General features: G+C 38.7%; 2 protein-coding genes across 5 annotated transcripts in view; one reads left to right on the top strand and one right to left on the bottom strand.

Moving 5' to 3' along the window:
* The window catches only part of LOC124271050 (zinc finger CCCH-type with G patch domain-containing protein-like), an 87,761-nt gene that overhangs the window by 11,081 nt on the left and 60,446 nt on the right, over positions 1 to 16,234 (bottom strand).
* LOC124271048 overlaps positions 1 to 16,234 on the top strand; it is a 51,154-nt gene that overhangs the window by 2,044 nt on the left and 32,876 nt on the right. For 3 of the 4 annotated variants that reach the window (XM_046706109.1, XM_046706106.1, XM_046706104.1), the window contains exon 1: positions 4,849 to 5,068. The exons of the other annotated variant lie outside the window; for it this stretch is intronic. The gene's annotated coding sequence lies outside the window, so the exon portion shown is untranslated. Of the gene's footprint in view, positions 1 to 4,848; positions 5,069 to 16,234 lie in introns of those variants that run through there. 4 annotated transcript variants of the gene reach the window in all.

The raw sequence follows: 16,234 nt of genomic DNA, 5'->3' as shown, positions 1-16,234 counted from the left end.
CAGCAACATCACAGCTACCCCACTACACCTTCAAATCACAGTAAACACATCTACTCTGTACCTATTTTCAAGATGTCGGCATTATCTTGTGTTAATTGTTTGAGGTACAAACACTCATGTATTACTGAAATTTCTAATACAAATCGGAAGCTTCAAATCTGGGTAACCACCTCTATTTTGAACCTTTGTTCAAAGTGTCAACATAATCCTGTGTTGTTCATTTAGTTGTTTTAGGCATTAAAGAAAATTCTACCACGAATCTAGACTAACGCTTAGTCTCTGAAGATATATAATTTTGATAGTAACAAACAAACCCATTTAAATTGAAAAGGAGCTCCAGAGAGAACCTGAGGAATTCTAGAGTTGCTTCATTTACAGCTTTAGCATTGCAGGGAAGACTAGACAGTAGGGGAAATAATATGGTTCAGGGACTGTGAGACAGACTACCACAGATCAAACAGTAACCATCTCTATTTTGACAGCTGCATGTTTGGTCCCAAAATCAATCTAACATGGCTGAATTGTGTTTGAGTGGCATTTTAGAAGTTGGGACGCACAATATTCAACAAATTCCTGCTTGACAACGGTACAAGAATCTGTTTCAAAATGTTGCACTAACGAAATAGTAGAAGTTGTTATCTATAAAGTTTGTTCAATATGGTTGAATATGCATGTAACCTAGCTGTAAGTAGAAGGCACAGTCTGACCCAGTCTGCAGATCCCTGGCTTCCATGTCAGAGTCACCTTCTGGTGCTGTATTCTCTACATCAATATTTGCCTCGTTACATATCAACACCATCCTTCATAATGGAAGGTGACTGTAAGATGTCTGACATAAACATCACCAACATCAGAACTGATCATCGATACAAGTGATTTTATGTAACCTAAGCATTTTGCTTGTGCATCATTTACAACCTGTTCACATTTGTCTTTCAGGACCTAGATCTTTTAGCATTTGTATTTTAACACCAAACATATCACCATCAACAGAGTTGATCATCCATATGGGAGATTTTATGTAACCTAAGCATTTTGCTTGTGCATCATTACAACCTATTTACATTTGTTTTCTATGACCTAGATCTTTCTGCAGTTTTAATTTAACACCAAACATACCCAGTCGTTAATTCAAATCTGATTCTGTTTGAACACTGACGTATTGATCGCAACAAGGATTCTCTGTGACCAAGGTTGCCTAACTTTAAGAGCAAGACCAAATACCACCACCAATTTCCTACACCCTTTTTTTTTTAAAGAGACAGTTCCAGACAGATGGTGTACAACTGTGGACATTACCAATGGTTTAGTTCATGATGAATCTCAGGGGTGTGTGGGTAGCCTAGTGGTTAAGCGTTTGCTTGTCATGCCGAGAACCTGTTTTCGATTCCCCACCTGGGTATATTGTGTGAAACCCATTCCTGGTGTCCATCGACGTGCTATTGCTGGAATATTACTAAAAGCCACGTAAAACTCACTAACTGAATCTTTTTCCACAAAGAAGGGAACTGGGAAAGGGATTTTTGTTCATTTTTGGATAAGTTGTGGTGATGTGACACATTATTACGGCCTTAATGCAAATGTTCAAAACCAATAATAACCATTCCACGAATATTTGAAACAATTTTTAAGAGGACGAAGGATTGTGTTGAAAACCAGTATTGTCCATTCTGTGAACATTTGCAACAAATTTTAGGTGTATGTCACATTGCATTCTAGCTTTCTGTGATATCGCTCACTGAAGCATGCTTCTTATGTTAACAATAACAAAGATTTAAAAAGATTATTCACTTAATCTTAACTGTATCACTTTTTTTCCTTACTTTCAGAGCTTATCATTATTTTACCAATAAACAAATAATGATCTGGTCTGAATATCACCCCCATATATCACCCCCATAGTTCTACATTTAAGCAAAGCCTTTGAACACCATGAGACATGACCACATACCCTCTGCTGTGACTTTAGACTGTGTATAACAGACAGACATGAGATCCACCACACCCCTTCTTCACACACGCCCCCCGGCCTGTGTCAGTCTTTGATGCATCATGTACATGTGTACACATAAGGCGTTATCCATTCTGGGTATGCAGTTCACAGTGAGTGAGTGATCTGGGGTTTTAGCAAACATAGAGGAAAGATAAGATTGATACACTGCGTGTTAGTCGGTCTCATAGTGCCTGAGGTTATTTTCCCTTCTGCTTAGCCCTCTCTGCCATGTTTCAGCCCTAAATGAAGCAAGTCTAGATTTCCTCAGGTTCTCAATCTCCCTTTTCACTTGGGCTCCTTTGTCAAAATTATATATAGTCAGAGACTAACTGCATGTTAATGGACAACATTCTCAACCAAGGTTCTTTTTTCAAATATACCACTTTGGCATCAATTTCACATCTGTAAGGCCTGGGATTTTGCCCAATCCATTAAAAAAATATAAAGAAAGGGGTGGGGATTTTGCTCAATCCAGAGAGAGAGAGAGAGAGAGAGAGAAACAAAGTAAGAGAGAGAGAGAGAGAGAGAGAGAGAGAGAGAGAGAGAGAGAGAGAGAGAGAGAGAGAGAGAGAGAGAGAGAGAGAGAGAGGGAGGGAGGCTCACCAGAACTGCATACATTGTACCCATGTGGGGAATTGAACCCGGGTCATCAGCGTCACGAGCCAACACTGTAACCACTAGGCTACCTCACCGCCTCCATATGGCATGACAGATTAACAATAACGATATAAAAGTATGAAGTGTTCCTTAACCCTTTTGCCAGCATTGCAGATCAACTACATTAACATGACAGAATCTTTAAATTCAATTGAGTAGTATAGATCCTAGCCATTATCTATATTACTGATTTAACTTTATTAAATCACTTTCTCTGCTGATGGAACATGACTTTCTGTGCCATGACCTCAATATCGAGATCACAGTGATTTTCCAATCAACCACAACCTGTAACCTCAAATGTGGAATTTGGTATGATGAACTAGGGGGATAGTTCTATATATGTGTACAACTTTTTTTTTATTACAATATGCGATGATTTGTGTTTCACCTGCTTGATAATGGCGTTAGCATCTACACTGAAATGTCGCAAATATTGTCATATAGAAGTTGTATATCCATAGTACTCTTCCTTGTTAACCACAACCTGTGCTTTAGCTTTCACAGAGGGCGATAGAAAAGGTCATGAACCGTTGAGTATTAACTCACAAATAATCATTAAGGTTGGATATTGATAGTTTTCTTTGGGTGTTCAACAGGTTTCTACTCCCTTGGGTTAAGATTAAGATTAACTGAGTATACATTTTTATACACCTCTGCCTTTAAAGGCACACTCTCATGCCACACTTCTCTAAAAATCAGTATTGCATTTCTCTCATTAATACTAAGTATCAGCCCCTAGCGAAAATACAATATTATTTATTCGGAAAAAAGGATTACAATGTGAAATTAAAAAGTTTGAATGAATTAATACAACATTGCATTAAATCAACTCTCGCGCCCTCTACTTACTGAACTTTATTTCAAGCGAACCCCATAGAGTTATGTCCCTTGGAACGCTTTTACGACTATCCTATAACGCAACTTGTGATTGAGACCACTTCGGCAAACACCGACAACACCAACAGTTTTCGATGTACGGAACAATCGTTTACATTCCATATATGGCAAGTGTTATCTGTTTGGGAGCTGTTCACCTCGACGTTTCAATTATCGATTTCAGGCAAGTCGTAAAGGATAATAAGTCTTTTATTATATCAATAGGAAGCTAAAGTGAGTCCATATGCCCCAATATATATATATAATAGACCAAAATATTGTCAAAAGAGCATGACATTGTGCCTTTAAAATTGCATCTGTTCATGTCCTGCATTATGTAACGTTGCATAAACACACATCAATATATCTCTAATTAACAATAACCTTTTCATGCATGGTTTACTCCTGCAGCAGAATTCATATATGTGTGATGTGTGATGCTTTGAAAATATAGATCTGCGAAGAAATACAGGTACGCATGTTGAAAAGGAAATTATGGGTAATCCTGCATAGTGTTGAGATTCCACTGGGTTGACATATTTCATGCATTTGTAATTTTGTATTTGTATGCAAACAATTCATAATTTGTTATGTAATGTACCTTTTTGTGTGTTTTACACAAATAAGCTGTTTATCTCGAGCAGGTTGTCTTCACAAAAGAATATGTTCGATATTTATTACCTGAAAGTCATTGTAATTATCAAAATATCATTATTATATCTATCAAAGATGACCTGATAGTGAGTGAGTGAGTGAGTATGGTTTTACGCCACTTTTAGCAATATTCCAGCAATATCATGGCGGGGGACTCCAGAAATGGGCTTCACACATTATGTCGATATGGGTAATCGAAGCTGGGTCTTTGGCGTGAGGAGCACACACTTAAACCACTAGGCTACCCCACCGCCCATGACCTGATAGTATACATTTCATTACATTGTTACATAAAGGTACATAACATCAGATTTATTTATAGACACATTATTTGTCCTGGAATGTCACATTCATTAAACAACAACTATTGTAAAAATATGTTATTTCATGACAGATCAATGTCAAAGAAAAACAAAAAATAAATAAATACATGTCAATCAGTAACCAGGGTTGTACAATGATTAGTTTTAATCACAGATGGGGACAAACCTCGTACTCTAGTGAGATCGGCAGCTTCAGGTGAATAGGCTCACAGCATCCTGTATTGTTGTTTATCAAGCGTGCCTAGCCGTGGGGGGTGTATTGTGAGGGGTGGCAATGGAGGATGGGGTGCATTGTGAGGGGGACAGGGGGAAAGGAGGATGTATACAGACACTATCAGCTGACTGGGTAGGGCAGTATAAGTGTCGGGTTTCACGTCATGAGGTGGAGATGGATAAGCTGTTTAAGATTCTGTTGACATTAACTCTGACAGCCAGGATATAGACAGCAACATAACACTACACAAGTGACGATTGATAAGAGAGTCCAAGTAGTATTTGACACTGTAAAATTGGATATAACATGATAACTATTATGTAAAAGAATTTCAGGGCTAAAGTGGAGGTAAGTGTTTAAGTTGCTTTATTGTTAACTGTTAAATGATACATGAGATATTTGCCAATAATACATTGTAATATATTCACAAAATAAACTATTGATGTCATGTCATGGACAAGTTCAGGCCATATGAAAAGTTTGATTTAGTCTAGACTAATGCTTAGTCTCAGAGTATATATAATTTTGATAGAAACAACTAATTCCTGTTGAATTGAAAAGGAGTCCATTTAGAGCTTTAGCAATGCAGGAAGGGGCCGTGGACGGGAAGGAAAATAATGTGGTTCAGGGACTGAGACAGACTTCAAGGAGAGTCATGTCAACATATCTACTGAATGCCGCAAACCTTTGTGGGTCAGATGTACATGTGTATCATTCATTGGACAGTGTACATATGATGAACGCCAGTTAAACCACATCGTGAACATTGTTATACCATACAATGTGTCCTTGTTAAGAGATACCATGTGCCACCATATCATGTACCTTGTTATGACATACCATGAACCTAGTAAATTATGACCTACCATGGCCTCTTGTCATACATGGGCCTTGTCATGACATATCATGGATCCTTGTCATACCATTATGTGGACCTTGTCATGACATACCATGGATCCTTGTCATCTTGTCATACCATTATGTGGACCATGTCATGACATACCATGGATCCTTGTCATACCCTTACATGGACCTTGTCATGACATATCATGGATCATTGTCATACCATTATGTGGACCTTGTCATGACATACCATGGACACTTGTTATACCATTACATGACCTTGTCATGACATACCATGGATCCTTGTCAAACCATTATGTGGACCTTGTCATGACATACCATGGATCCTTGTCATACCATTACATGGACCTTGTCATGACATACCATGGATCCTAGTTATACCATTATGTGGACCTTGTCATGACATACCATGGATCCTTGTCATACCATTACATGGACCTTGTCATGACATACCATGGATCCTAGTTATACCATTATGTGGACCTTGTCATGGCATACCATCGATCCTTGTCATACAATTACATGGACCTTGTCATGGCATACCATCGATCCTTGTCATACCATTACATGGACCTTGTCATGACATGTCATGGATCCTTGTCATACCATTATGTGGACCTTGTCATGGCATACCATCGATCCTTGTCATCTTGTCATACCATTACATGGACCTTGTCATGACATACCATGGACCCTTGTTATACCATTACATGACCTTGTCATGACATACCATGGATCCTTGTCATACCATTAGATGAAACTTGTCATGACATACCATGGTTCCTTGTCATACCATTACATGGACCTTGTCATGGCATACCATCGATCCTTGTCATACCATTATGTCATGACATACCATGGATCCTTGTCATACCATTACATGGACCTTGTCATGACATACCATGACATACCATGGATGGCATACCATCGATCCTTAATCATACCATTACATGGACCTTGTCATGACATACCATGGATCCTTGTCATACCATTACATGGACCTTGTCATGGCATACCATCGATCCATACCATCATACCATTACATGGACCTTGTCATACCATTACACCTTTGTCATGACATGTCATGGATCCTTGTCATACCATTACATGGACCTTGTCGACATACCATGGACTTATTATACCATTATGTGGACCTTGGTCATGGCATACCATCGATCCTTGTCATACCATTACATGGACCTTGTCATGGCATACCATCGATCCTTGTCATACCATTACATGGACCTTGTCATGACATGTCATGGATCCTTGTCATACCATTATGTGGACCTTGTCATGGCATACCATCGATCCTTGTCATCTTGTCATACCATTACATGGACCTTGTCATGACATACCATGGACCCTTGTTATACCATTACATGACCTTGTCATGACATACCATGGATCCTTGTCATACCATTAGATGAAACTTGTCATGACATACCATGGTTCCTTGTCATACCATTACATGGACCTTGTCATGATATACCATCAATCTTTGTCATACCATTACATTGACCTTGTCATGACATACCATCGATCCTTGTCATACCATTACATGGACCTTGTCATGACATGACATAGACATCTGATGGACCTTGTCATGACATACCATGGACCTAGTTATGAAATATACATTGACATGGACAGTAGATATACCACAACACTGACACTTGTTATAACATATCGAACATCCCAGTTATACACATAATAGACCCTAGTATGCCATACCATGAACCTTGGTTATGACAAACCATGAGCCCTCAGGTAAATAGAATTGATGAGTGGGCAAAGAAATACGACCCCTGTAATTATTAACTTAGTGTCTGAGCCCTAAATGCCATTGACAGTGTTAGCCATACCCATCTGTCCCCAGAGATAACTGAGAAGTGAGTGGTATATCAACAAGGTAAACCCACCAGATTACCTGCCGACTACAGAGATTTGTACCTGTCTCCTCGTTATCTCACCTGTTCACTCACAATACTACAGAAACCATAAATGCTAGGTTGTAAGTAAACTCTCGACAGTAAATGAATAAAACCAGTTGTTTGTATAATGGTTTTATGAAGATGTCTGGTTTATTTGATGTACCCTGGATCTCAATGATAGTAAAACATTTATGTACCTGTATACAGGTAAGTGTCACATGTAAGTAAGCTGCTGATAATGGCTGTATTGGGTGATGATACAGGTGTACAGTTTCCCATACAGTAGTCCTTCATCTCATTTCACACTCCATACATTTCATGAATAAAGATAACTATCTTAAGTCGGTACTGTTTTCCTAACAACATTTCACACACATCATGCTGTTCATCACACAAGGAAACACTCAGCTGACATGAGCAAAAAAGTATTCATGAATATTTTTTGCATATTTTGACGCTATACTACGATCCAGTTAGCTGAACTCGCCAACTTTGACAAGACAGTTCGGATTACACACATGGTTAAAGGTATTAACATTACACCACATGAATTCATTGATGCTTTAATCATGACAGGCAGAAAATCATAAAAAGGATTTTACACAAATTCTCACTATTAACATATTTTCTGTGGGTTTCAAAAAGCAATTACAAAAAGTTGCTTTAAGTTCTAAACTATTCTGCTTATATATGTAGGCTTATCGACACAAAACTTCATTGGCATACAAATCTTTATTTGGTGTGAATACTGACACTTATGCAATGGAATTTGGGAGCTGTACAAATTCATGATGATGATGATGATGATGATGATGATGATCATGATGACTACAGCAATCTAACATGATTATATCAATGATAAAAGTAATGTGACTACATTGATGATGATGATGATGATGATGATGATGATGATTACATTAATGATGAAAATAACGTGACTACATCAATGGTGGTGGTGACAGTGATGGTGATGATGATGATGATGATGATGATGCCGAAGATGACAACGATGATAACGATGATGACGATGATGACAACAACTACGAATGTGACTTTACATCATTGGTACTGCTGGCCTGCACCTGATGATATTATCTAATCCTCAACTGTAAGCCATTCAAAATCACACATGAACTGCAGCTCATGAAGCTGTTCCAAACCACAGGACAATTTCAATAGAATGCATAACCACACAGCCATCTCACTTCACCTCACACTTCACGGCCTCCGGCAGAATATACTGCACGCCCTCGTGTCCGCACTTGCCTGCACCCATATCACCATTATGGCCTCCGACAATACCGACACTGCAACGGCTCTTGTCAGGCCACGGAGGCACTTACCACTATTGATAAAACACTACACACGATGTATTGAAGATCATCCAGCACACCTACTGTCAGTCCTCCTGTTACAAAGTTCATCCTGAAGAATCACCTATAACATCACAGTATTCATTATACCATTTACCTGGTGGGCTTTCATATACAACAGCCATGTACTGCTAATGCATTCATGACCGCGTCATTTTACATCTGAATCCTATAATGAACATGTGCAGTCAATCAAAGCGTTAGACTTTTTATTTAACTTATTTCATGATGATAGATGTTCTCATTGCATAGGTACAAGTAATAGAAGCGTAATTGTATAGTTATAAAACATGGTTGTTTACCTGGGAAGACCTTGATCTCGTCAATTTGTATGACCCTCTGTTAACCAAGCAGAACCCATGCTGAATGCAGACACGAGAACATGAAAATATTCTTTCTGAAACACACTTTACATGACGAGCTGTTGTTTTGGAGGTATATCCCAAAACAGGTGCACTTATAGAGTACACATTGTTAAGGCTACTCTATTTTCAGTCTCCAAGGCCATGAGTGAGTGAGTGAGTGAGTGAGTGAGTGAGTGAGTGAGAGTGAGTGAGTGAGTGAGTGAGTGAGTGAGTGAGTGAGTGAGTGAGTGAGTGAGTGAGTGAGTGAGTGAGTGAGTGAGTGAGTGAGTGAGTGAGTGAGTGAGTGAGTGAGTGAGTTTTAACACAGCAGCTTGGGCCAGCAATTGTCCAGTAATATCAACACAGGCATGAGCAAGAATCAACATTCAGTGATTCAGTCTCACCCGGTATTCTAAACTGAGTGCCCTTGACAGGCAAATCTGGAACAAAACCCCATTATTTTGCTGAAAACAACGATTTCTTCTCTATTCTCATTAACTAACATTCAAGACAAAAATGTCAACCCAAGCAAAAAGACCTATGCATTCACTTGATGTTGCTGAAATAATGCTAAAATTGGAGAGAAAAAACCCCAATGTTTCTTACAAAGAAAGCTATCGGTTGATTGTACCCAGAACAAAGTAAAAAATAGGAAATAAAACGAAATGAAAGTTACAACACACAACTATTTGACAAAATATATCACAATCTGCTTGTGAATGTCAGGGCTTTTATGGAGACCCTGACTGGCAAAGAGGTAGGAAGTTAGCTTCATGGATGAACAGGTATGGGGTCAAGTTCAGTCTGGTCCACAAGGCACTGATTTATGACCAGATAAGCCAGAACTGACTACAGTGCTTAGAAAACAGTATGTCCATGAAGAAGCCCTGAGCTCATTCTGATTGTTTATAGTACTGTGAATATTCCATGCCTATATTACTGTGAATATTCCATGCCTATATTACTGTGAATATTCCATGCCTATATTACTGTGAATATTCCATGCCTATATTACGGTGAATATTCCATGCCTATATCACTGTGAATATTCCATGCCTATATTACTGTGAATATTCCATGCCTATATTACTGTGAATATTTCATGCCTATATTACTGTGAATATTCCATGCCTATATTACTGTGAATATTCAATGCCTATATTACTGTGAATATTTCATGACTATATTACTGTGAATATTCCATGCCTATATTACTGTCAATATTTCATGACTATATTACGGTGAATATTCCATGCCTATATTACTGTCAATATTTCATGACTATATTATGGTGAATATTCCATGCCTATATTACTGTGAATATTCCATGCCTATATTACTGTGAATATTCCATGCCTATATCACTGTGAATATTCCATGCCTATATCACTGTGAATATTCCATGCCTATATTACTGTGAATATTCCATGCCTATATTACTGTGAATATTTCATGCCTATATTATATTAGTGTGAATATTCCATGCCTATATCACTGTGAATATTCCATGCCTATATTACTGTGAATATTCCATGCCTATATTACTGTGAATATTCGATGCCTATATCACTGTGAATATTCCTTGCCTATATCACTGTGAATATTCCATGCCTATATTACTGTGAATATTCCATGCCTATATTACTGTGAATATTCCATGCCTATATCACTGTGAATATTCCATGCCTATATCACTGTGAATATTCCATGCCTATATTACTGTGAATATTCCATGCCTATATTACTGTGAATATTTCATGCCTATTACTGTGAATATTCCATGCCTATATTACTGTGAATATTTCATGACTATATTACGGTGAATATTCCATGCCTATATTACTGTCAATATTTCATGACTATTATATGGTGAATATTCCATGCCTATATTACTGTCAATATTTCATGACTATATTACGGTGAATATTCCATGCCTATATGTCTATATTACTGTGAATATTCCATGCCTATATTACTGTGAATATTCCATGCTTATAATTACTGTGAATATTCCATGCCTATATTACTGTGAATATTTCATGCCTATATTACTGTGAATATTCCATGCCTATATTACTGTGAATATTCCATGCCCTTGATCAATCTCTCTTCAACCTACATCATGTGAGTTCCCCACTGGAATACTGTTCTCATTTGTTCATGTTTGACTCAGTCTAGAAAACGTTGACACTGACACATGGAGAGAAGCAGAGTCAGAGGTACGGGCATATTCAGAGACACAGAGACACAGAGAGACTGTGACAGACATACAGACATGCACAGGCACACACACAAGCACAGACAGGCACACAGAGATACCCCGACAGACAGACAGGCACACAGATACACAGAGAGACTGTGAAAGACAGATAGACAGACAGACAGGCAGGCACAAAGATACACAAAGAGACTGTGACAGACAGATAGACAGACAAGCAGGCAAAAAGATACACAGAGAGACTGTGACAGAGATAGACAGACAGACAGACAGACAGGCAGGCACAAAGATAGACAGACAGATAGACAGGCACAAAGATACACAGAGAGACTGACAGACAGATAGACAGACAGATAGACAGACACACAGATACACAGAGAGACTGACAGACAGATAGACAGACAGACAGGCAGGCACAAAGATACACAGAGAGACTGACAGACAGACAGACAAGCAGGCAAAAAGATACAAAGAGAGACTGTGACAGACAGATAGACAGACAGACAGACATGCACAAAGATACACAGAGAGACTGTGACAGACAGACAGGCAGGCACAAAGATACACAAAGAGACTGTGACAGACAGGCAGGCACAAAGATACACAGAGAGACTGTGACAGACAGATAGACAGACAGACAGACACAAAGATACACAGAGAGACTGTAACAGACAAATAGACAGGCACAGACACACCAAACACAGACACAGACAGGCATACAGAGACACAGACAGACATACAGACATGCACACAGAGATACACAGGCAGACGCAGACATATGGAGAGACACAAAGACAGAGTCACAAACACAGACCATATATCCAGGTGTCTGTATCAGTGTTCAAACTAACAAAGTTTGCCCAGGCAACAAATCTACCCACCGAGCAAGCAACTAAATGTTCCATAAACATGCCAAACAAACAATATCTCGGCTCCAAACAATTCATACTGGATATGTTGGAGTTGCTGGACATGCTGATAAAATTACACGTAGTGAAATGGTGACGGAAAGACTCCTGTCTCAAACAAACATTTCACGTCTTTAACCTCACATGGGGTTAAAAGTGCACAATATTTCTAGCCTAATTTTTGATAAAATCAATTATCTGATATAGAAAGCCCTCCTTCACATACTAGTGAGTGATTTATCACAACAAGACATAGGTCATCTGATAGACAGTGAGGTTAAGACCACGCTGCAAGCACTTAAGCAGTGCCTGGGAACTCGATGAATAACAAGGACTGATTTATTATGACTTACAGCTAAAGAGATAAAACATACTCTCACACAGTTAAAGATAGCTGAATGCAGTCTTTTAGTGACAAAATATTATGAAAACATAACTTCTGATACCTATGCCTAAATTTAAAACTATTATTTCAAGAGCATATTTGGAAGAAATCAACTGAAATACAAAAATAACTTTTTTGCTTTTCCCTTCGTGGCCAAGAAATTGTAGAAACATGAAAAATGGTCTGATCTGGTCTGGTGTGATCATTATCATCTGCAAAATCATCTTTGTCCCCACTCGCAGCAACTCCAACAACTACAATTTTGACACTGATTTTAAGGGTCAAGTTTGGGGGTCGTCTTATCCATGGGTTCGTCTTATAGACGGTCATATACGGTACATCCACACTGGGCATCTCCATTATCATCTACAACACCTCCCAGCAACTCCACCGACCACATCCACACTGGACATCTCCATTATCACCTGCAACACCTCCCAGCAACTCCACCGACCACATCCACACTGGACATCTCCATTATCATCTACAACACCTCCCAGCAACTCCACCGACCACATCCACACTGGACATCTCCATTATCATCTGCAACACCTCCCAGCAACTCCACCGACCACATCCACACTGGACATCTCCATTATCATCTGCAACACCTCCCAGCAACTCCACGACTACATCCCAGCAACTCCATCGACCACATCCACACTGGACATCTCCATTATCATCTGCAACACCTCCCAGCAACTCCATCGATCTCCATTATCATCTGCAACACCTCCCAGCAACTCCATCGACCACATCCACACTGGACATCTCCATTATCATCTGCAACATCATCTCCACCCACCTCCAGCAACTCCAACTACATCCACACATGTGTTCATTAAAAAAGTTCCCCTGGCTATGTTTGAGGTTTTGTCCAATCACACACTACATACAAAGCAGGAATTCCTTCTATTCAGACATTAATTTTGATGACAAATGTACAGATACTTCATTTTCATTACTGACTGTACCACATAAATACAAAAAATATCATAATTTATAATGTTAAATATCATACTCTTTTGTGTTCTTACAATAAACTGAACTACAATCAGTATGGGCTGGCACGGGCCTGGGTCTCATCAAGCAGACAAGCACTTGCAGGTTAACTGTTTCAAATGGAGCTGGAGCCAGTTTCAAATGGATCCGTATTCAATTTAAGGATTGACCATTTAGTAATCCTTGGGGGGGCCTGACATTTGAGTTTGAAACTGAATATTTTACAGTAGCATTTAAAAAAATACAACTCTCTGAAAAGAGGAAGCAATCAATATTTTTTACCCACAAACAATTTTTTTAAACATTCAGGATTTCCCATGAATGAATTATTACATTTTTGTTGAAACCTGAGGAGAAAATATTTTTACCACAATTTTCAGGTAATATTTGTTCTGTTTAAACGTCCAGGTCCTGCGCCTCTTCCAGAATATCAAATGCTCGTTCCCCTCGCTGAGTACAAGACTGACTGACTGAGTTCCGTTTTACGCCGCTTTTAGCAATATTCCAGCAACATCACGGTAGGGGACACACACTGTACCCATGTGGACTGAGTACAAGAGTCTCATGACCCAAGATCTGAAGAAACAGTTAGAAAGAAAACTCTGAATAACAGTTACAATGCATCTACTGGATTAAATACATCAAAGAAAACATCTAAAGGTATTATGCGCATTCAAATATTTACTGATAAAAAATCCACTTTAAAGTCAAGTGCCACTGACACTCACTGCTCTTGATAAGAAAAAAAGTTGTTGGTGAAATTACATCTGGTATTTGCTTGGTCTCAAGAGAGAGCTTCTCAGTAGAGATCAGTTACTTTTCTGGATTAGTTCATGCTGTATCAGAGCTAGCACAGGCAATAAGAAGCATTGCTGAATCAGAGCTTCTTTTGAAGTTTACAACCAGCCCTTTACACATGAAATAATATATCAATCCCACTTGAGCTGATGTAGAACACTGATATATAATGAGCTGACTTGCTTAGAATCCCCTTCAATACTGATATATCATGAGCTGACTGACTTGCTTAGAATCTCCTTCAACACTGATATATCATGAGCTGACTGACTTGCTTAGAATCCCCTTCAACACTGATATATCATGAGCTCACTGGCTTGCTGAGAATCTCCTTCAACACTGATATATCATGAGCTGACTGACTTGCTTAGAATCCCCTTCACCACTGATATATCATGAGCTGACTGACTTGCTTAGAATCCCCTTCACCACTGATATATCATGAGCTGACTGACTTGCTTAGAATCCCCTTCACCACTGATATATCATGAGCTTACTTTCTTGATTAGAATCCCCTTCAACACTGATATATCATGAGCTGACTGACTTGCTTAGAATCCCCTTCAACACTGATATATCATGAGCTCACTGACTTGCTTAGAATCTCCTTCAACACTGATATATCATCATGAGCTGATATATCATGACTTGCTTAGAATCCCCTTCAACACTGATATATCATGAGCTTACTTTCTTGCTTAGAATCCCCTTCAACACTGATATATCATGAGCTTACTTTCTTGATAAGAATCCCCTTCAACACTGATATATCATGAGCTTACTTTCTTGCTTAGAATCCCCTTCAACACTGATATATCATGAGCTTACTTTCTTGATTAGAATCCCCTTCAACACTGATATATCATGAGCTTACTGGCTTGCTTAGAATCCCCTTCAACACTGATATATCATGAGCTTACTTTCTTGATTAGAATCCCCTTCAACACTGATATATCATGAGCTTACTTTCTTGATTAGAATCCCCTTCAACACTGATATATCATGAGCTTACTTTCTTGAATCCCTTCACCACTGATATATCATGAGAGCTTACTTTTCTTGCTTAGAATCCCTTCAACACTGATATATCATGAGCTTACTTTCTTGATTCAACACTGATATAGAATGCTTAGAATCCCTTCAACACTGATATATCATGAGCTTACTTTCTTTAGAATCCCCTTCAACACTGATATATAGAATCCCCTTCAATCCCTTCACACTGATATATCATGAGCTGACTTTCTTGCTTAGAATCCCTTCAACACTGATATATATACTCATGAATCCCCTTCAACACTGATATATCATGAGCTTACTGGCTTGCTTAGAATCCCCTTCAACACTGATATATCATGAGCTTACTTTCTTGCTTAGAATCCCCTTCAACACTGATATATCATGAGCTGACTTTCTTGCTTAGAATCCCCTTCAACACTGATATATCATGAGCTTACTTTCTTGATTAGAATCCCCTTCAACACTGATATATCATATCTTAGAATCCCTTCACCATGATATATCATGACTGGCTTGCTTAGAATCCCCTTCTGATATATCATGGAGCTGACACTTCAACACTGATATATCATGAGCTGACTGGCTTGCTTAGAATCCCCTTCAACACTGATATATCATGAGCTTACTTTCTTGATTAGAATCCCCTTCAACACTGATATATCATGAGC

The sequence above is a fragment of the Haliotis rubra genome, unplaced genomic scaffold (assembly GCF_003918875.1).
Source record: "Haliotis rubra isolate DU_JTF1 unplaced genomic scaffold, ASM391887v1 Scf157, whole genome shotgun sequence".
Taxonomy (NCBI): Eukaryota; Metazoa; Mollusca; class Gastropoda; order Lepetellida; family Haliotidae; genus Haliotis; species Haliotis rubra.
The sequence above is the reverse complement of the archived record's forward strand: the minus strand, read 5'-3'. Positions and strand labels throughout refer to the sequence as shown.